At 40.1% G+C, this 21,822-nt stretch overlaps 1 protein-coding gene across 4 annotated transcripts in view; it reads right to left on the bottom strand.

The window, feature by feature from the left end:
* The window catches only part of MGMT (O-6-methylguanine-DNA methyltransferase), a 2,722,240-nt gene that overhangs the window by 2,457,512 nt on the left and 242,906 nt on the right, over positions 1-21,822 (bottom strand). The window contains exon 1 of one of the 4 annotated variants that reach the window (XM_044056315.1): positions 19,783-19,923. The exons of the other annotated variants lie outside the window; for them this stretch is intronic. The gene's annotated coding sequence lies outside the window, so the exon portion shown is untranslated. Of the gene's footprint in view, positions 1-19,782; positions 19,924-21,822 lie in introns of those variants that run through there. 4 annotated transcript variants of the gene reach the window in all.

The raw sequence follows: 21,822 nt of genomic DNA, 5'->3' as shown, positions 1-21,822 counted from the left end.
CTATTGCACTATATTCTTCCATGAAAAGAGCCCTCTGTATAAAGCAGTTAAACTAAATTAAATTTGAGTGCAATGATGACAGCCTGAAAAAATTCAAGCAATCTATTCTAATTGGGTTCCTATGGTAACCATACAATTGGTTTCTCAGTATAAACCCCAAAGGTACAATGCATAGTTGTAAAGTATATTTCAAACAGCCTGAACCGTTTCCACATTACAGCACTCCCAGGCAGATCAATTAGTATACATACTCACCCTAGCTGTTAGTGGCAGAAGACGTTATCATTATAAGCAAACCAGGCACATGTATTAATATATATTTTTTTGCAAACTAAATGCAATCGTACAGGTGGTATATGTGTATATTATTGCCTTCTGTCATTTTGTTTCTCACACTGGTTTCAAGGATAAACAGAGCCAATCATTAATAATTACATTAAGTAAAGACCCTAAGGGTTAATCATATTCTGGAGAATGAGCTATGGTAATAAAGTCAGACCTCCTAGCTAAAATGCTAACTGTACAAAAAGTTTTAGTAACAGCTACACATTCATAATCTCAATTTAATTTGAAACACAGCAAGTTTAAATGATCTGCTGTATGCATACACATTAAGAAGCAAATCTCACTGTATTTTCTTCTACAATGCACAGTTCTGAGCCTCCTTATCAGTCACAAATCCATTTTTGGAAATAAGACACCTAAAAACTGATTTCTGTTTCAAGACACTGGTTAATTTACTAAGACTACAGACAGCTTACAACACAATGGTATTCTCCTGATAATGTTATCTAAAATACCCGTGCCTCTAATTTCTAAGGAAATAATGTACAAGCCTCGACATGTAAGCCATCTACTGAATAAGGCAATGTCCTAAAACAATTTAATCACCATAACATGTTAGTATTTCATATAGTATATTTACAACATATTTGACAGAATCCCCAAGCATCTTTCAGACTAGTTTGCAGTTCCATTTTTAATGCTAAACCACCAGCAATTTCTTTCATCTATTTTTATCCTGCAGCCCTAAATGTGACCAAGTGCAACCACCATGCTACCCCCCCAAAATGCCAGTTGGCACAAGAAAATAAAAGTAAACCGATAAAAAAGTATACATCCTGTCAAATGTTTAATTTCAGCCAACTGCCAAGTATAACATTTCAATCTCCATTTAATATAATTGTCCTCCTCCAATGTAAGCTTATCAAAATAAGGAAAAACAAATGCAGTCTTACTTAACAGCTTTGGAGCAGGCAGCAACATTACTATTCACTCAAAGCATTAAAAAATATATATGTAACAAGTATAAGTAGGCAGGTTAACTGCCCTTGAGGGCCATTTTAAGCCTACCAATTTCCCTTTTTGTGCTTGAATTAACCTATCCCATTTGGCTTAAATGGGTCTTAACCATCCCATGGTCGATAATTATATATTAGTCCTAGTTAGAATAAATGGGATCATACCACAGATAATCTGAGGGGACCCAGGAAAAGGGATAAAGCATTTAGGAGCTGCCGCTGTCCGTTTAGTAGTACTGGGGGGAGGGGGCACACCTAGGGCACTTGAATATGAATAGGAATGAGCTTTGTTTTACGTGGATGGAGAATCTGTTCCAGAGCATTGGTATCCTCGGTGAGAAATGCCTGTACCTCCAAACCTGTTGATGTTACAGGAGAGGTTTAGATCCAGAGACTGAGTTTTTCTGATGCCATCTGAGTTGAAGTACAGTAAACACATCAGTACTGGGTTGGAGGATGCCTTCTATTCCAAACACGTCACCTCATAGCAGTCTCTAGGATAAACAGTACAGTGACTGGGCTTTGAGTCAGTCCACGTAGGACATTGTTTAAGCCTTGTATCCATTTAGTAAGGTGTCTCTGTTGGTGTTCCAGTAGTTGCATGTGTCTGGACAGGTACATGCCAAAGGGGGCATTATACTCGACTGGTTTAATGAGGATTTTGTAAAGGGGGACAATGACATCCCTAGGTCTAGACAAAATCCTATTATTTATAAGCTGTGCAATATAGAAGGCAAATGCTTACAACATTGAACACATATTGGTCAAAAGTTAGGTCACTGTCCACATAAGTTACCAGATCCCAATCACCTGGGTCAACACTTAGAGGTGTATTGTCAATTTGGTAGTTGCCTGGGGTAGATGACTTTCCAAAGGAAATAATGCCTTTTTTGGCTTTTTCTTTCAATCCATGATTTTGGTACCAGACATTGATTTGAGCCAAAGCTTTCTGCAGGATGGCTAAGTCATTTGGGGATTCAGTGACTACTCCTAGTTTGCATTCATCTGTAAACTTGGCCAGAACCCTCTGGTGATGTTTTTTACATCAGAGAAGTTGATGTCAAACAGGAAAGGTCCCCTGGAAGACACTGCTAGTAACTGGTGTCTTTGTGGGGGAAACTTCCCCTATTTTGACTGCCTGTATCCTGTGAGCCAGTGGCAACCTGGTAGGTGACACAGGGGTTTATTTAGCTTTTCTACTATGTCTGACTGGGGGATTGTGTCAAAAACTTGCAAGGTCAAAGCATGCAGTGTGTACTATACCCTCATCAATTGCTTTGATGACCTATTCAAAAAAAGTCCACCAGGTTGAGTAAGCATGACCCGCCCTTGACAAAACCAAACTGAGACAGGTCCAGTGTTTTGAGGCTATCTTATGTCCTTACTGATTAGTTCCATGATAAGTCTTTCCATGGTTTTCCATATGAGACTGGTCAGACTTACGGGTCAAATTTTTAGGTCTGTGAAAGGTCCTCCCTTATGTAAAGGAATGACTGTCACTGCTCAATGTGCTTGGCACAAAACCTGTATGGATGCAGAGACTGAACAGTATTGTTTGGGGGGAGCTAAATTGTGCTTCACGCTATTTAAGATGCTATTTAACAGCAACACATTAAGTTCCACCAAAACTTCCAGAGAGTTCAGTCACACAAGAGTTGGCAATATCCAGAAAAAAGAAAAGGCACATTAATATGGAGGTCAAGAAGCATAAGTTTCTGGCAATATCTAAAGTATGAGGCACACAGACAATCTGAAGAAAATAAAGTTCAATAATAAGGCCATTCACATTAGTCTGTCAGGCCTTCTACACACACTTCATTTCCACCAGAGCTACACATTTTCAGGAAATGGTCTGTACGCTACCACAAAAGAAAAGCTGCATAGAAAGGTCTGGTTTATTACAAGAAAAACAGACTGAAGGCAAATACGGAATGCATGTCCCACCTAGTCTGCAGATTTCTGTGCCAAGTGGATATGCTAAAAATCCTACTTTAAAATCAACAATTTTTCCTCTTAAAACTTCATATGGACTGCGTAATGCATTGTCAGCCCATCTTGAATTCCTTCACCGTTTTAAAATACTCCTACAATTAAAAAAAATTAAACTAATAAAAGTAATACTTATTCTCCTGAAGCAGTCACAAGTGTACTGCCCCTTCCTCCGCTGTGAATGACAAGCCCGTCACACACTGTCAATTCCAACAAGTTACATTCTTCTGTAAAAAATGCTCTTATATGTTGTAACACTGCTGAAACATTTGCAGACAATGGCTTTGCAAAGTTCATGTCTCAGGAACATCATAACGCAATGTAGATGGGATTTTCATCAACAGCCTATAGGAAGGCAAACCAACTTTCTCTTTTTCTACTTGACACCTCTTCTTGTACAGCCCAACATCTCAGACAGCTTTGCTTATAAAACTTTCTCATGCTGTTTGCTTTAGTCATCTGCTGTGATGGTCTTGTGTCCATTTTCACTTTCCTTACAGTTACTAATTCCCACCAGCTGAATATTCTTTTTCCGAGGGAGGGGGCAGTATCCCACCAGCACTAGACCACATTTTCTAACTCGAATTTGCAATCAGTTCTCTAACCATGTATTCCGTTTTCAGCCAATATATTCCTTGCATAATAAAAATGTTGCTAATGAACTTAAAGCAAATAGTACTGATCCTGTGGTACTCTACAGGCATTTATTCTTCTTTGAATGAGCTCCATTTATTATTTTTCCTCTGGCTGCTACAATCACTGTTTGCAAATATCACCATTATAGAAGCCATGTTGATTTAGTAATCTAAAGACAGTTGCTACAGTTTACACCCTGCCTGCATGGAGACCTTCAGCTCTCAGGTTTCAGGTTTTAGTTAAAAAAAAAAAAAAAGAATGCTTGCTACAATGTACAAAGCAATTGCTACAGTTTAGACAACACAAGGAGCGATACACACTCCGGTTTAATGGGAAATGCAATACCAGATTTTAAAAGCTGGTACTGTATTAAAGAGAGATCCAGATTGTGCCCTCCAGAACTATGCCCATGGCAGCTGCCCCTCTTGCTAGTTGACAGCCACTTTTTTTCCTTCAATGGAAGAGCTAAGGGGGGTTGGGTGTTGGTTCATGGTACTGGCGCAGGGCACTGGTTAAGCCAGCTACACTTCTGTTCCATCTGTTCTACAGTTATTTCCATCATTAACAATTTCATAACTTTCATATCGTCCAGTTCAAATGCCAACTGTTTACACGCTTTGTGCTGCCTCTTCTTCTATGAAAAGGAATACATTTTGCCATCTTCTAGCATGTGGGCAAAGGAACTCTTGCCAAAGTTCATAAAAATGGAAGTGTACAGTACTATCAATTTTTTATTCTTAACGTATACATTTCTGAAAAAAATGAGACCTAAGAATTCTGGTAAACATCACTGTATGCTGCAGGACACCAAGTCATTAAACCTTTGTCATGTTTTTGCAAATGTTGCTGGACAAGAAACTACACCCAACTTCTATTAAATCTTCCCGCAATCCAGTTGAAATATTTTTGTTCAATTATACACAATCTACATGTACCAATAATGTGAAATTGTAGTGGTCATGGCTACAATCTAAAGGGACAGCCCATAAAGTGCAATAAGGAAGAAAATCTGAAATTTACCTTTGACTACACCTTCAATTTAAATAAGGCAGAAAGTCTGCCAGTGAGTGATGATGCTTCAAAAATAACTGAAAAATTAAAATAAATAAATTAAAGTAGTCACACAAGTGCAAAATAGTATTTTAGACTAGTGACAAATAATTAACAACAACAATTTCTTGAAGAACAACAAGGAGATGAAAGTTGGTTTTGCAGTCTGGAATCTGCTTTGTCATATGCAGAAAAAAAACCCTCCCAATGGAGCAAAATACAGGAGAATGTTATTCTTATTTATTCATACCTTATCAATCAATCAAACAACACAAAAACACCTTTTAGATTAAGTTTGTAAAGCCATAGCTGTCATTAAGCAAATCAATTAAAAAACCCATTCATGTTTCAAACTGTTTACAATATTATCACATCACTTTCTAAAAATTACCTTAAAACAACAATATAATAGGAATAAACTTTAAACACAATACACCTCATATAATTTGTTCAATAAACACAACTATAAATACACACTGCATTGTCCTGCATAAAACAAACACACACTTCTTTTGGCTTTTCCCGGTTAGGGGTCACCACAGAAGAACTCCGGTCCGCTGACGACTGGCAGTAGATTTTTACAGTGCCAGCCCAACGCCCAACCTTCAACGAAGGCATGCCCAATAAAAACACACTATATTCTTTTAATTATTTTTGTGCTCATGCGAATATAGCTTTAATATCATTCAACCCATACTTGCCTCTACAATTCAGTTTTACTTACTACTTTATTCCTAAAGTTCACCAAGCAAACATTAATTTATAAAATCTTCACCTATAACACTCTCCACTACCTGAAAACCAGAAAATCTGAGTTCTACCAGTTGGTCAGCTTCCCTTATGTACAAATATTACTTTCCTGCCTTATATTCATAAAGATGTTCTCTAGCATTTTCTAATAAGAATTCATAACTATTTTTAATAAATAAAATGCTATATGCTTACAACTGTGGCACAGAACAGTCCCTAAAGTATCAAAAACAGACCTTCATGTAACAAATAATTTTCAAGAGTTACTGGAAGCTGAAAAAAATTGCCTTCTTGTACAAAACTGATGTAATTGCAGTGATGGCATTTGGATGTGCTTTGAGTCTTCCAAGGTAGCACAACATTCCAAGATTTATGTTCTTGGCCTTTTGATACATTTGTTTGTTTCTTTCGGCTTTTCCTGGTTAGGGGTCGCCACAGCTGAACTCCGGTCCGCTAATGATTGGCAGTAGATTTTGACGTGCTGGCTTGCCGGGCCTAACGCACAACCTTCAACGAAGGAACGCCCATTCACGCATGTCGCCACACAGAAGACGCTCTAACTGAGAATCGAATGGGCAACGTCTAACTGTGAGGCGACAACGCTAAAGCAGCACCACCACCGCAGCGGCCTTTTGATACATAAGAGCAGGATTTTCACTGTCCTTCAACTGTATACTAGGATCACTCAAGTAAACATTCCAATTTTGCCTAACTACATCTGCTACCATTCTGGTTACTTTTAAGTAGAATTTTTTGTTTTAATGTAAAAAAGTTCAATTAAGCCATCTGAAAGAAGACATACTCCCTAGGATTGATTAACAAACACGGAGGTTTTACACAAAGACAACACGATTGCAGTGCTTTAGCATGATGTGCAGTAGCGCTCACACTGAATATGCAAGCTGCTCATCTCTCTTACATGATTCCAAGCACTATTTCCTGACAAGCAACAGTGTTGGCAGCCATGAAATTGTGCTCACAGCATTAGCACACAATGTTAAAAAAAATAAATAAATAAAATGTCCCTGTAGGCAAACATATTATGAGAGTACGTGCTAAAAGCTTATAAAAAGTAAAGGCAATTGACTTAAGAATGTAGACATAGGGGACATGCAACTGGGATAATTTACACAGAAAACAATGTGAATAATGCAGGAATTATTACGAGAAAGAGTAAAAGGAAAAAAAAAAAGCCGCAGCCATGGACATAAATTTACTGGTTTCTTGCCTCTTTCTTGACCTTTAACTTATCTCCCTCTACTATTAAAATGGTTCACTAACTATCTCATTAATGGACAACAATCAGTAAGGATGGCAGGCTACCTACTCCCCTTACTTACAATCCAAACTGGGGTGGCTCAAGGCTAGACTCTTGGCCTACTCTAATATTTTCACAAACCAGCTGCATACTACATGAACAGCATCCTCCCTGACAACATGCAGATGACTCTCCCCTTATTACCTGTTCTGACAGTTTCCCTAACCTCCTCTCTACTACTCAACACAGCTTCCCATCTGTAGGAAAATGGCTAACAGGAAACCAACTAATTCTAAATCCCAAAAAAATAAAGCTACTACTATTTTTTCCAAAAATCCTATCTAACCTCAAAACAACCATCACCATTTCTTCTCTCGACAATACCATCATACAACCTGACCCACATACTAAACTTCTTGGTGTTATTATCCATGACCAATTAAAATTTGATACCTATGTTCAGCACTGTATCAAAAGGACCAATCAAAAAATCGGCCTACTCTACAGACGCAAAAAATACCTAGCCCCTGAACCTAGGCAGAAACTAGCTCAGGCCTTCCTCGTTCCGTGTCTACTTTATGTCTCCCCCCATCTTTTCACATCTACAATCTACCCTTCTGGCTAAACTCTGTCAATCATACTATAGTGCTGCAAGATTTGATAGTAACCACCTCTACAAATCTCATCACTGCAATGCACTAAAGCAACTCCAGCACTTGCTTTACTCCCAACTGCAAAGGACCCATACTCTACTCTAAAAACCCTTTTCCTGTCCTGCTCTATCCTCACTAATATCACATTATACCCCTCCAAGAACTATTTGCAGCTCTGACCAGCTCCTTCTGACCAAACAAAAACATTGGTAAACTACTTTATAAATATTGTACTTCCCATGCATGGAACAAACTCCCCCTTAACATCAGAATAATTTCTAACATAAATCTCTTTAAATCCGAACTTAAAAGTTTTCTCCTAAATGCCAACACCTGTCACTGCAATGATCCCACTTAAAACCTACCTTACTACTTCTCACACTTAACACCCACCTATTGCAAGTGTCCTATTCGCAAGTGCATCTCTTTCTCTTTTTGTTGATTTAAAAAAAAAATTCTAACTTTTGGACTGCATGTTATGCACATTATTGTAATGTTTATGTAAACCTCATTCTCAGGCCCTTTTCTAAATTTCTAATGTTTTCATGTAAAGCACATTATTGTAATGTTTGCATAAAACTTCATTGTCAGATGTTTTTCTTTTTTGTAACTTTGAAATAACTATCTGGAGTATTTCTCCTCTGGACTCCACTGAAAACGGGCCAGTGGCTCAGTTGGACTAACCCGGTTAACAAATAACAAACAAATAAATAAAATGTACTTAGATGCATTCAAATGTGATGATGCCAGAAAGAAGTAAACAAATTTCAATATTAAGATGTCCATACAGATAGTAATAATAAATAATCCCGTTTGCAGCTGTTTACTCATGCACATAAATTAAAGACATGCTAGCAATGGATGTGAGAGGGACACACTGCAGCACTGTAAGAAAGAGGATTAAATGTACTATTGATTTGATAGCATGCTGAGCTGAGATAACAGCAAGGACAGGGAAAACATTATGGGCAATTCATATACAGTGCAGTTACTGAATATGAAATTTATATACAGGGAATGTATGTGTGATAACTGATTGTATTGCTGCATCCTCTGCTCCATCCTGTATAAACAAGGCATGAGCCATATGGCAGCTGTGTCATGCACAGCCAAAAGGATCATGTTTTAACATTTGTTATTGGACAACAACAGATAGGGTGTATATTTCACTGACATGTATTAGGCAAGCATCTTTTTATATATACATATGCATCATACACTAATATAATTGCAATCATGCTTCAAAAGTGACAAATGGCAACACAGACTGATGACACTGCAGGACTTCAAAGTCTTCTTTTGTAAATGGAGAACATGTGATACAAAACTATATCGGGCACGCTCACAAAACATTACAGAGAACACTGCCATAACAGCATGTAAACACCCGTATTATTTACATTAATAATAAATAAAAACTGAGAATAATAACTTCATGCAGAGTTACTTGTGTAATGTCAATACAGTCATAGAATGTTACCCTTGGCTGGAATCAAACAGCAAACTATGCAAGTCTACAAACTACAAAAGTGTTTAAATCACATGCGCCACAGTGGAATTCTTAAGAAAGCTGTGAGACTCCACCTATGTATAGTCAATACATCATACTAACTGTGTTGCAATTTGTAGGAGATAAAAGGTCTGGGGAAGGTTTCACCTGCTGTAATTGTACACATTACAAAATTTGTGAATGTCATTCATATATGACAGCACTAGGACATGCAATCCTAACAGTCAGCCAATGTGGGTTTTGGACAACTGACTATGTGACGAGAAGCTACAGGATACTGAAAAGAATAAATGCGACACTGTGCCACTGGTGCTAGAAATGTGAGATATTTTTGTTTTTGAAGACGCAACATGTTGCTACAAGGGAAATTTTTGCCTATCATTTCTTTAAAATAGTACTGCTATAGATGTGTTTCTCACCCAACACATCCTGCTGCTAGGTATACTCAGACACAAGAGATGCATAACAGCCGTCACTGTAGTAGAAGATGGCAATCGAGAACAATGTGTGGATAAACAAACATTATGTACTCACCATAACAATGGATTTGTGTTGTCCATTTTCATTCTTCAACTGATGGGTCTTGGATGAGACCTTGTATCTGGCTCGGCCACTTTCCCTAGATTCACAGATCCAACTCTCAAGCTTCTCACTTACCCATAATGCCCCACCAACCTAATGTATCTCAGATAGAGTTTGCTACCCTCTAGAAAACAATTTATTCTAAAAAATTAATTTTGAAGAAACAGTAGAGATAAAAATGGAGCTCAAACAAGGGACAACTGATCCCCAAGAAAACCTCCTTAGTTGTCCTCCAGGAAGAAAGGGAAGCGGGTTAGGAGGGTGGGAAGTTCAGGAAGAATGAAAATGGGCAACAAAGAACCATCTTTATTGTGAGTGCATAACTTTTGTATCTGATGCTGTAATTTTCATTCATTCCTCAACTTATGGGACAGAGTCCCCAGCTAGATTAACTTTTGGTGGCCCTCATGAAAGGATATTTCAAAGTACTGCAAAGGCAGCCTGTTCCTAGAAATCAAGTCCAATTTCTAATGAGCAGAAGAGGTAAGAGCACTGGACCAAGTGGTAGCAGCACAAATGTAATCTATCGAAGCTCTTAACCAAAAAGCTGAAGAGGTCGCCACAAACCTCACTGAAGGTGCCCTAGATGGCTTAGGCAAAAAGCTCTATGTTTTCAGACAGACAGAGTGGATATACAATCAGTCAATCATTTGGCCAAAGTGACTTCTGAAACTGGCATACCCAAACTGTATGAGAAAAGGAGACAATTGATCAGATTTTCTAAAATCTTTGGTTCGATGAAGATATAAACAAAGTTGCGTACATCCAAAAGATGCAGCATATTTTCATCGTTAATCAGAAAACTTTGGGTAGAAAACCAGGGGGCTAATGACCTGATTAACATTAGACTCAGAAGCCACCCTGGATTAAAAATCATGGGTTAAGTATGTGAAGACACCTTATCTTTACAAAAGATCAGGTATGGAGGCATGAAAAAAATGCCCAGGGAGTTCAGATACTCACCAAACTGACATAATGGCAACTACATTTTAGGTCTGATTTGGAGGATGGTTGAAATGGACTTGGAGTCAAACTTTGAAGACAGACAAGTCTCAAGAAGGAGTGGAGCCCTTGACTGGGGGCTTAAGTAAAAAGGTGCCTTTTAGACTGGTTTCTTCTCGGCAATACCTAAGAAGTGTAATTTTTGCCGGAATGAAAATAAGAAATAGCGACCAGCTGAACTTTGATAGTAGAGAAAGTAGGACCACTTTGAAGGGGATGCTAAAAAATCTAGGACTGTGGAGACTGAAGCACAAAAGGGATCTAAAGCTCTCAGGAGGGCACAAAATAGAAAATATTTTCCATTTACTTGTGTAAACCTTTCTAATGGAAGCCTTTTGAGATGAAAAAAAGAATCTGTTAGACTGGAGAGAAAAGCATGGGCTGTCTAGCCATCAATGGAACTGGAGAAACATGTGGCCAGCTTAAGGCTTCTTTTGTCTGGATGATCTAACCCCATTGGATGAGACAGGTCTGGACTGTGGTCTAGTATCCAGGGTGGATACAGATGAGGCTACAAAAAGGGAAACCAGATTTAATGAGACAAAAGGGTGCAATAAGGATTACTGTACTCTTTAACCAGCAGGTTTTCTGCAGAAACTTGAGTAGAAGTAATGTGAGCTAAGCATATAGGAGAATGAAGGGCGAATTGTGAACTAGAGTATCTCTCAGCGACTCCTCAGAGAAGAAATCAGGGCAAAGAACCTGCTGCATTTGTTCAGGGGGAAAACAAAGTGATTGCAAAGTGGCTGGCCCCATCAATGAAAAATTATTTTCAACAACTTTACATTGACAGGCCACTCGTGAGGCATCACAATGAACCAGATTAGCTTGTCTGCAAGCACACTGGATTTCCTCAGTATATGCAATGCAATGAGAAAGCAACCAGAAGAGATCACCAATTTCCATACTCTCATTGTCTCACAACAAAGATAAGACCTAGTTCCCAGAGAATGCTGATGTACCAGACTACGGACATATTGTCTGAATGGCTCGCAACTATCATGGAGGGAAGAGCATCTTGAAAGGCCTGCAACATTATACAATGACAGCTCTCATCTCCAGGACATTGATACACGAACTGGCCTCTTGGGGGACCATGCACCTTGGACTGTCCTTCCCAAGGAATGCCCCCCCCCCCTCAGACGTGAGGCATCCATGGTCACTGTGGCTACTGAGAGAGCCAAAACAAAAGGACAGCCCTGAAAAACTACATCTGAACTTAGCCACCAAAGTAGGTGTTCCTTACAAACTTGTATAATACTGACTGGAGTGCATAAGTTCTGCTGAAGAGCAGATCACTGAACTAAAAGGTCCACTGTAGAATCTGCATATGATATTTGGTCAATGCGACTAGAGCTATCGCTGTTGCCATGGACCCTAAGGCTTGCAAGACTAGTCGTCCTAGAGGAGAGGAATATGACATCACTTCCTTTGCCTGGGTTGGGGGAAGAGATGCTGTATGATTGACCATATCTAGACAAGCACCTATGAACTCCAGGTTGAGTGGAAATGAGATGTAACTTCTTGTAGTTGACTGTGATGTCCAGATGATGACAACTGGAGCAAGTAGTCCCTTGCTTGCAGAAGTAGATGCATGGTCGGAGCAGTCAGAAGCCAGTCATCTAGGTATGGAAACACCTGGAATCCTAGTCATCTTAGGTGAGCTGCTACCACTGCCATGCATTTGATAAGCACCCTGGGGGCTGTGGGGAGACCAAATGGCAGGGCTCTGAACTAGTAATGACTAGTCTCCCTGGTGGAAGCACAGGTATCTTCAGGAATGTCTGCTCATTTTGATGTAATAGTACACATCCTGAAGATCTATCGTACACATCCTGAAGATCTATCGAGCACATCCAATCGTCCCTTCACAACAAAGAGACCAGTCACAAGTGGAGTCTCTCAGGGATCGGTCCTTGGATCTCTCTTTTTTTGGCATTTACTTCTCTGAAGTCAAGGCCACCATTAATGGCCTCTAGCTGACTAAATTTGCAGATGATTACAAATTAGGAGCCGTCACTGAATCCTACACTGACACAAATGTTCGCCAGGCAGGGCTGACACAGACAAACAACTGGTATCACAGCCATGGACTAAAACTAAATACCAAAAAATGCACAAGTCATCCACCCCTAGTAACTATCATAGTGACAATACACCACTTAGAGTTCACCCAGCAGTCAGGGACTTAGGGACACAGACAGTAATCGAGTCTCGGACCATCACGTATCTACATAGTGAGGAAATCATTCTATGTTGCACAACTTATAAGCAAAGGTATGGCATCTAAGTCCAAGTAAGTCATTGTTCCACTATATTCAACATTCATCAGACCTATCATCAGACCTGTCACAGAGTACAATGTCCCCTTTAGTATGTACATAACCAGGCATATCCAACAACTGCATGTCCACAGAGGTTCCTCACTAAAAGAATACAGGGCTTAAGTAAAATGTCCTATGAGGACTGCCTCAAGGCCCTATCAATGTATTCTATGCTTGGCATACAGGGCATTATCAGACCTCACTCTGATGGACCTCCTGCAAATCCACAAAACAAACAGCACCAGAATTACCCATTCTAAACACTTAAACCTTGCCTGTAATACAGACAGGACCTTCTGAAGAGACAGGTATGTATCTTAGAGACTACCCAGTCTCTGGAACAGGCTCCCCATCCATGTGAAGCCCTGTTCCTTGCTAACCCCATTCAAGTGTAACTTGGACAATTGGACGAGGAACAGGAAATTCATCACTGGCTTGGCACCTATGTCTTCAATGGACACAGGCAACCTACAAATGTTTCATCTTCCAAGCCCCCCCTGCTTACACTTACCATGGGTAACAGAACTTGTCAAAGATTTGGGATGTGGCAAGGCTTAAAAAGGTCCTTGTGGTTGCTAGCCTAGTAAACACTTATAAACAGGGGCAAAATGAACTAAACCATGACTGTCCAGAACTTTGAATATTTTACGTACTGATTTAATTTGCTGAGATCCAGAATGGATCTCAAACCCCTGTCTTTTTTGGCACTAAAAAGAATCCTGAATAAATTCCAGACCCTATCTAGTCTGGAGGTACTACTTGGAGGACTACTTTGTCTGGCAGCTTTCTTATTTCCAGAGCTGCTAACTCTCTCTAACTGGGTGGAATAACAGACATCTTCACTTTTATGGGGTAAATTTGAGAAAATGGTATGAAACAACCTCCAGATATGATCCTCTGTATCCAGGTAGCTGTTGTGATGGACACCCAGGCTTCTAGGTGCAGAGACAAGTGCCCCTTCACCATCTCCAGTGAAAAGCAGCTGGGCAACTATTCAGGAGCACTGACAGGGTTTGTCTGAGAAGGAATTCCTTAATCCCTGGTTTTGCAGACCACCTGTGTCACAAGGACACCATCTTCCAATTGAGTTTCCTCCTCTACCTCTGGGAGAAATCTCCACGCGAGTCTTGGAAAGGACCTTGGGACTTACAAAACTATACTTCCCTACCTCCTCGCTGATTTCGCGAAAAGGGTCTCTGAGGAGTAGAGAAATGGATCCCAACGGCCAACTAGGTCTTTCCTTCCTGCTCACTTCTGGAGAGTATTTCCCTCACCTTACGGCTGAATAAAGAAGATCCATCAAACATTGGTGAATGAACACTTGAGGGGCTCCACAATATCGCACAAGGCATGTCTCCTGACACCTATGCCTGAACCTGCTGCCCTTGAGGTACCACCTGCAGCATGGGAAATCAGTATATATCCAATGCATCCATGAGGTTGAAGGGTGACCAGCTGTGAAGAAACCTTATTCTGGTCCTCCACAGACATGGACCTGGAAAGAGATTTGGAAAGTTCCTTTGTCAAATCACTTTACAACCTAGTAAAGTGTGCCAAACAATTCAACGACCGCAGGGCAGCGGTCACTGAGATGTAGATGCACTTTCCAAATCTTTCCAAGGCCCTAGACTTCCTGTTAAGGGGGTGGACAGGTGCGCTCTGCAAGCTCTTTCTTGGTGGCTGCTGCTACAACCATGGCAGCTACTGGGACCCCCTCACTCCAGTGCGCTCTGTCCATGGGAAAGGGGGCTAAAAATTTATCTGATCACTTGGGAATTGGTTCCACAGTACCCAGTTCATTCGATGTGCTGTATGAGGCAAGCTGTATTAGCAAGAAAAAGTCCAGAACACCATCCACCTTTTTGCTTTAAAAGTTGCAGTATTTCTCCAGAGGACACATCCTCAGGTGGAGATTGGGGGACCCTTCACCTTCATAGAAATCAGTGTCCTCAGTGAGAAATTCCTGAGGGGGATCAAAGTGTCTACTTTTACATATCCTCTTCCTAGGGACCTCTTCAGGGGGGGTGCTCTGGTAAGGTATCAGAAGTGGCAGGGGAGTCCCTAGGGACTAACTGTAAGCTTGTTCAGTTAAGGTTGTCTCGGTGGGATAGAGATAAGAGGCTCAAAACCAGATGGTGGAAGAGAAACAGGATCCGAGGGGGCAAGGATGCTCTTTCTGAAAGAAAGCATTATCCACTATATCAAAGGCAGAGGATCTAAGAGAAACAGAGGCCAGCAGCACTGCAGCAAAAGACCCCTGTGCTGACAAATCAAGATCTCCCCCAGATACATGCCTTCAGAAGGGAGTCAGACCCTCTCTGTCCAGCGCCAAACAACTAGGGGCAATGATGGCTCTGATAACTTCGTAGTAGAATCCAACCCCCCCCCCCCGCGAAGCAGATACTGGACACTTTGGCTCCAAGAGTCCTCCTGCTCTGAAAGCATCAGAGCTGGGTGACTCAGGAACCTGGTCATAGTCAAAGATTGATCCGTCTTCTGATCAGATGAGGACACCTGTCACTCGTCCTATGTTATGATTCAAGACGAATAGGTGAGGTAGTTCATTTATATGCTTTACTACACATCAGGATAGATAGCAGCAACATAAAACCCACAAACTGATTAACTGGCAGACCAATACATACATGCATGCATGCTTACATCTCAACAGCTCTCAACAAAATGGCAGTCTGGCTCACACGTGCTCAGTATTTATACACATGTGCAAGCCCATGGAAAGCTTCTTAAAGGTATACATGCATACTGATCTACATCCTCCCACTTTAGTGAATTGTCCGCAATAAAATGACATCAGAAGAAAACATGCAATTATACAGACACTTAGAAAGAAACAACACTCATGTCCAACTTGCCATGCATCTAGAAAATGGTCTGGAAATGTGACTTGATCTAGTGATATAGCAATTAGGATTGGGTTTAGCAAAAGGGACAGTCACTGATGAACAATCTTTTTCAGGAGTTTCGGGAATATTCTCAGGAACAGGGATATGTGCTGGCATGTTCTCTGGAACAGGAACAGTGGATAACTCACGTTGAGATCTAGAGTCTTTTTCACAGGCAATATGCTGCAATACAGGCTTGGACACCGGTACTAAATGTTTCCAGTTCCACCAAAATTCTATTCATTGTGATTCCACAATGTACGATCTCAGCTCTGGACATACACTTTTCACAGCTCCAATCCAATCAAAACCTTTGGACGTCTGCATCTTCACTATCTTCCCTTCTCATAATGGATTGAGCAGTTTGGTGGACTAACCATAAGAGGACTTCTGGAACAAAAGCTTTTTAATGAGTTAAGCTCTCACTGCTTTGTTGTTGTTAGCACAGGGAACCAACAGACTGGTTCTGGTTTGTCTCGACAAAAGCCTTTGTGCAGGTGAACAAAGATGTTTATCACAAGGAATAACTTTGACATTCAAAAAACATCACTATTGTCTCGTTTCAACTTCTCCCATAACTGTTTCACACTTTGAACTGCACGTTCTGCCACACCATTTGGCTGTGGGTACTCAGGGCTACTCATAACATGAATAAAGGGGTCTATATTAGAACACCGAACATTCAAAATATCGAGTTCTGACCAGGACCAGGACACATCTTTGCAAGTCAACGGTCTGAGCAGTGCTGAAAGTTGGCTCAAGTCTGGAATAAACTTGTCTAGACAGTTAACCATGCCAAGAAAACATTGCAAGGCCTTAACATTGTCTGGACCTAGCATCTCAAGAATTGTCGTTTGCTTGGAAGGATCTGGTCGTAAGCCTGAAGTGGTAAACAAATGACCAACATAAGTAACTTCTCATAGCCTGAATTTGCATTTCTGAGGATTCAGCTTAAGATTCACTTAATGTGTTCTTTCCAGAACTTTCTTGAGGTTGCTGTCATGCTTCGCTTCACCATTACCCCCTACTGAAATATCATCTACTATAACAGCACACAGACAACCAGAAAAAAATTGTTCTATGGCACACTGGAAGACTTCACCGGCAGAATTTATCCCAAATGGCATTCTCAAAATCTGTACCTCCCAAAAGGAGTACTGAAAGTGGTTAGCAATGAGGATTTTCGGTCAAGCAAAATTTGCCAAAATGAACTCTTTGCATCCAAAACAAAAAAACAGTGGCGTTTGGCATGAGAGAAGCAGCTTCTTTCACTAACGAAAAACAAGAAGCAGGCACTCAAAACCAACCAATAAAAATGAAAAAGTGTGCCCTGGTCCGCTTGTAAGATACACCAAACACCGGTCACTTAAATGGAGATTATTATAGCAGCAATATCTCATCCAGTTAACAGTAATACTGAGAAAAAGCAGGAAGACTTGAAATAAAAGCAGCGAAACCTCAAATGAGATGAACGCTCTTTAATACACTTGACAAACTGCGTTTTCGTCACCAAAGACTTCATCAGACAACATTAAAACATAATAGACAGGTTTAAATACTCCATTGAATTAATTAAAAACTACTAGATTGGATGAATTTATTTCAAACACACCTATTATATCTATGCTTCGTCTAGTTCATTAATATTCATGAATTACATAAAGTGCTACGTGTTTTGTTAAAAACTCCTATATTAAAAACTCCTGTACACAATGCATAATGAGGTATTTTCAGTGCTTTGCTCAAATCTCTTGATCAATACATATTCTGATATCATCTAAACTTTTCTTATGAAGACTTCCCCTTTTCAGACCTCTTCTGTTCTGCATAGCTACTGGAACTTTCTGGGCTGGTCTGACAACTAGGCTGACTCCAGGGTCTAATTTCATGGAGTACACAACTGGGAATTTGCCTAGTTTGTCTTTGAAAAGATCAACATAGATAGGGAAAATAGATTGGGCAAAATTAGAACAGTGGTCTTTTAAGTTTACATGGTGGTCTTTTTTATTAAATGAAAGTAGTCCCATTTTCAAACAGTCTTGAGGTCTAATAATGACTGTACGTGCCTTTTGACTACGTAAAACTGCACATCATAGTTGTACCCAGCATAGTAACATGAAAGCACTACTGAACCTTTGGTATGAATTTCCTCACCACCATAAGCAACAAACTTCATACACTTTGCCAAATCAAGCTCCTCACAGCACATATTCTAGCAAATGTTTCTGCTAACATTGCACTTTGAACCTGTGTCAACTTTGAGCTCCATGGACCGTCCATTTATCCAAACAGTAAAAAATACCTCATTCTTTGCCCATAAATCTACTGCAGTGACTATTTCATTAAGCACAGACAAAGCAACATAAAATGTAGGGTCACAGCTTTCTAATTGATCAACTTGACTCTTTGAATGTTCTCTTTTAATAAAAGAATGAGCCTCTTTTGATTAACAAAATCTTTGGAAATTATTCCACTTTTTACATCTGTGGCATTGCTGACCAAAAGTTGAGCACTTTCTCTTTTAGACACAATTACCACCACAATTATAACAGCTGACTATGAGGCTAGGTGAAGGCACAAGCTTTGAGTTTGCTGACTCACCCTTGTGCTTCATTGAAGCTGTGTGTGCTCTGGAATTTGCTAGAAAGCTACAGGGTTTACCAGGGAGTGTTACAGGGTTCACAGTTGTTGCCATATACTTGGGCCTGTTTCTTTTAACGACATGCTACATAATGTTAACATTAGCACTAGAAGATGCTGGAAGCATGCATTTCTCATTTGTAGGCATATTTGTGTGCTTTTCTGTGAGCTCATACATCTGACAAATCTCAATGGCCTTATTCAAAGTTAAATTATTGTCTTGAAGCAAAATCTCTCTCATAGCATCATCCTTAACACCACAGACAAGTTTTATCAACTCATCCCTTAAATCACCAAATCTGCACGTTTTAGCTTTGTTTCTCAAGTCAATTATATATGCTGCAAAACTTTCCCCAGGCTTTGAATCCCTTGTGTAAAATAAGGGCCTTTCCACTGTAATATTCATTTGGGTGTTACACACCTCTCTAAATTTAAGTTTTATGCACTCGTGGTCTTCCCTTGATGCAGCCAGTACCACTAATGACGGTTCCCCACCCCTTCCCTGCAAACACAGCACGTGTATACAAAAATGAACACACTCTTTCAATGGCTTCTGAACCAAAGCAGAATAAATGCCTTTCTACATGCATCTTTGTCAGAAAATGCAGCTTGTATGACATATTGTACTCTTGCTCAAACACTCTCCAATTCTCTGCAATACTGTTATCAAAGAGAAGTGGACCAGGTTTCTGAAATCCTTCAGCCATGCCAACAAAATATGCATAAACACACTGCAAATACGGCACTTGTAATTATGTACGAACATGCACGCACACCAGGTACTTGTAATAACATTCAAATGCACAATAAAAACTCTTCGAAATACTGTACTAAGTGAAATATGATTTGAAATGGCTGCATTTTGTGAAATAACTGCACTATAATACTGTAAAAACTTGCAAACACTTTGCATACTTAGGATATTTTGAATAGCTTTAATTAATGCAAAAATGTGGCACATAGTGAAAAAATTTGGTCATTTTCCTTATTTTATACATTTTGTGCAATTCGGACATTGTTTCACACATTTTCCTAACTATTTTGAATATTTTTACCAATATATCACAGTTTCAAACATTTAGTTTAACTAGAAATTTGTTTTGAACATTCTGAATGCTTTGTTTTATATTCCTTGAGTAAGAAATCATTTAAGCATGTTTTAGTACCTGGAATTAATTTCTGACCTGTTTTTACGAGTTGTACTTGCAGTAGGGATGACTCACATTCCTCTATATTCTTCCAACATTAACTGAGTGCCTCTTGGTCTTAATTCTGGATCCCATTCTGGCACCATGTTGCGCGTCCTATGTTATGATCCAAAACGAGCAGGCGGGGTAGTTCATTTATATGCTTTATTATATAATAATAAACACATCAGGATGGACAGCAGCAACATAAAATATAAATAAACTGATTAACTGACAGACCATTACATACATGCAAGCTTACATCTCAACAGCTCTCTACAAAATGACAGTCTGGCTTGCACATGCTCAGTATTTATACACATGTGCAAACGGAAAGGCTCAAACAACACCCTCAAGGATCTCAGATCCGAGTTCTCCAAAACCATGGGAAAGGATTGAAGAAGGAGATATTATTATCCTGTCAGTGAAAGACAGGCTCACAGGTCCAACTGGAGAGTGAGCCAGGATTGCCCCCATCTGGATATGAGCTCTGAGGAACTTCCTCATAATTCTATCCACCTCTGCTTCAAACAAGCTTCTGGAGGACCTAAGAGAGGAGCCAGAAGATGGTGGCCTGGAATGTCTCCCCAGAGTTTCCTGAAAAAACGGTGAGTGAAATCCAGGAAAAATCAGCTCCTGTGAAAACCTTGGTGATCAGATCCAAGAAAACCTAGGCTTTGATGAAGTAGGATCCAAAGGTATCGGATATGTCTTTGGGAGGACAGAGACAATGTAGTAGAATGGTCCATGGACCTCTGCCATGGGTCTTTATCCTTTGGATCTAACTCAGACTTCCCCTTTTCAGACCTCTTGGAGGGGAGCTTGAGCCAAACTAGCTACAGAAGAAGAAGGCCTTTCAGCACCAATTTATTTTTTCCACTATGAGCCCTGGAATTAAAGCAAGCACAAATAGAGCAATCTGTTTGTAAATGGGCAACTCCCAAACAGTATACACATTCTTTGTAGGCATCAAAACTGGTGAGCCCACAGCAAGTGCATTTTTTAAAACCGGTCAGTTTATCAGCCACTGTAAACAAAGTACGCCACAGCAAAATAATTTTTCACATTAAAAAAATGTACCACCAAAAATACCTAGAAATACATTCTAAAGGGTAGGAAAGAAAAAAGATTACAATGAAAAAAATGGAAATGCAACAATGGTACTTCACTGAGTAACAATGAAAGGGTAGGAAAAGAATAGCCTGATGGATAGAACTTGAAACTAATGAAAGTAAGGGTGTGTGTGTGTGTGTGTGTGTGTGTGTGTGTGTGTGTGTGTGTGTGTGTGTGTGTGTGTGTGTGTGTGTGTGTGTGTGTGTGTGTGTGTGTGCGTGAGAGAGAAATATATATATCTATATATATTCATAGGTAGGTATTAGGCTATCGGCCCTGGGACCTATACAGGCCAAGCCAAAAAGGTTCCATGGCTTTCACCACCCAAGAAAATTATTTTCCTGTGCCCCTGTCAAGCAATGCCACAGAAGTGATCCCCGGGGTGAATTTTCTATTTCCCATCCAGTCATCAAACTTTTTCTTAAAGAGGGCCAATGAGGAACTTTGCATGACTTGAATGGGTAGTTTGGAGTATGGGAAGTCTCTGGGACAGGAATCTATCCCTCCAGCATGTTCTGTTTATTGTGGTGACAAGGTTTAGGTCCCTGGAGCGTGTAGTTCGGAGAGATTGGGATTTCCTTAAGTGAAGTATGTCCAACAGCTCCGGGTTTGACATAAGTTTGTATGTTAGGTAGAGATCACCTCTGAGCAGGCGATACACGACGGAGTAGAGCTGGAGTTTTTTTGAGATAGTCTGCGTATGGCATTTGTTTGAGGCCGGTAATCTTCTTAGTGAGGTATTTCTGTGGCCTTTCCAATTGCTGTAGGTGTTTTCTGAGATACAAGTCAAATGAGGCACTGTACTCTATAATGGGTCTGATGACGGGATGAGTAGAGGAGAACAATGACCTCCTTTTTTCTAGAGGAGGACCCTTTTGTGATGAGGTGTGCCACATAGAAGGATTTCCTGACTATTGTGGCGAT

Source organism: Protopterus annectens, chromosome 14.part0 (assembly GCF_019279795.1).
Source record: "Protopterus annectens isolate FY-2018-M chromosome 14.part0, PAN1.0, whole genome shotgun sequence".
Taxonomy (NCBI): domain Eukaryota; kingdom Metazoa; phylum Chordata; order Ceratodontiformes; family Protopteridae; genus Protopterus; species Protopterus annectens.
This window is presented reverse-complemented; position numbering and strand designations above follow the sequence as displayed.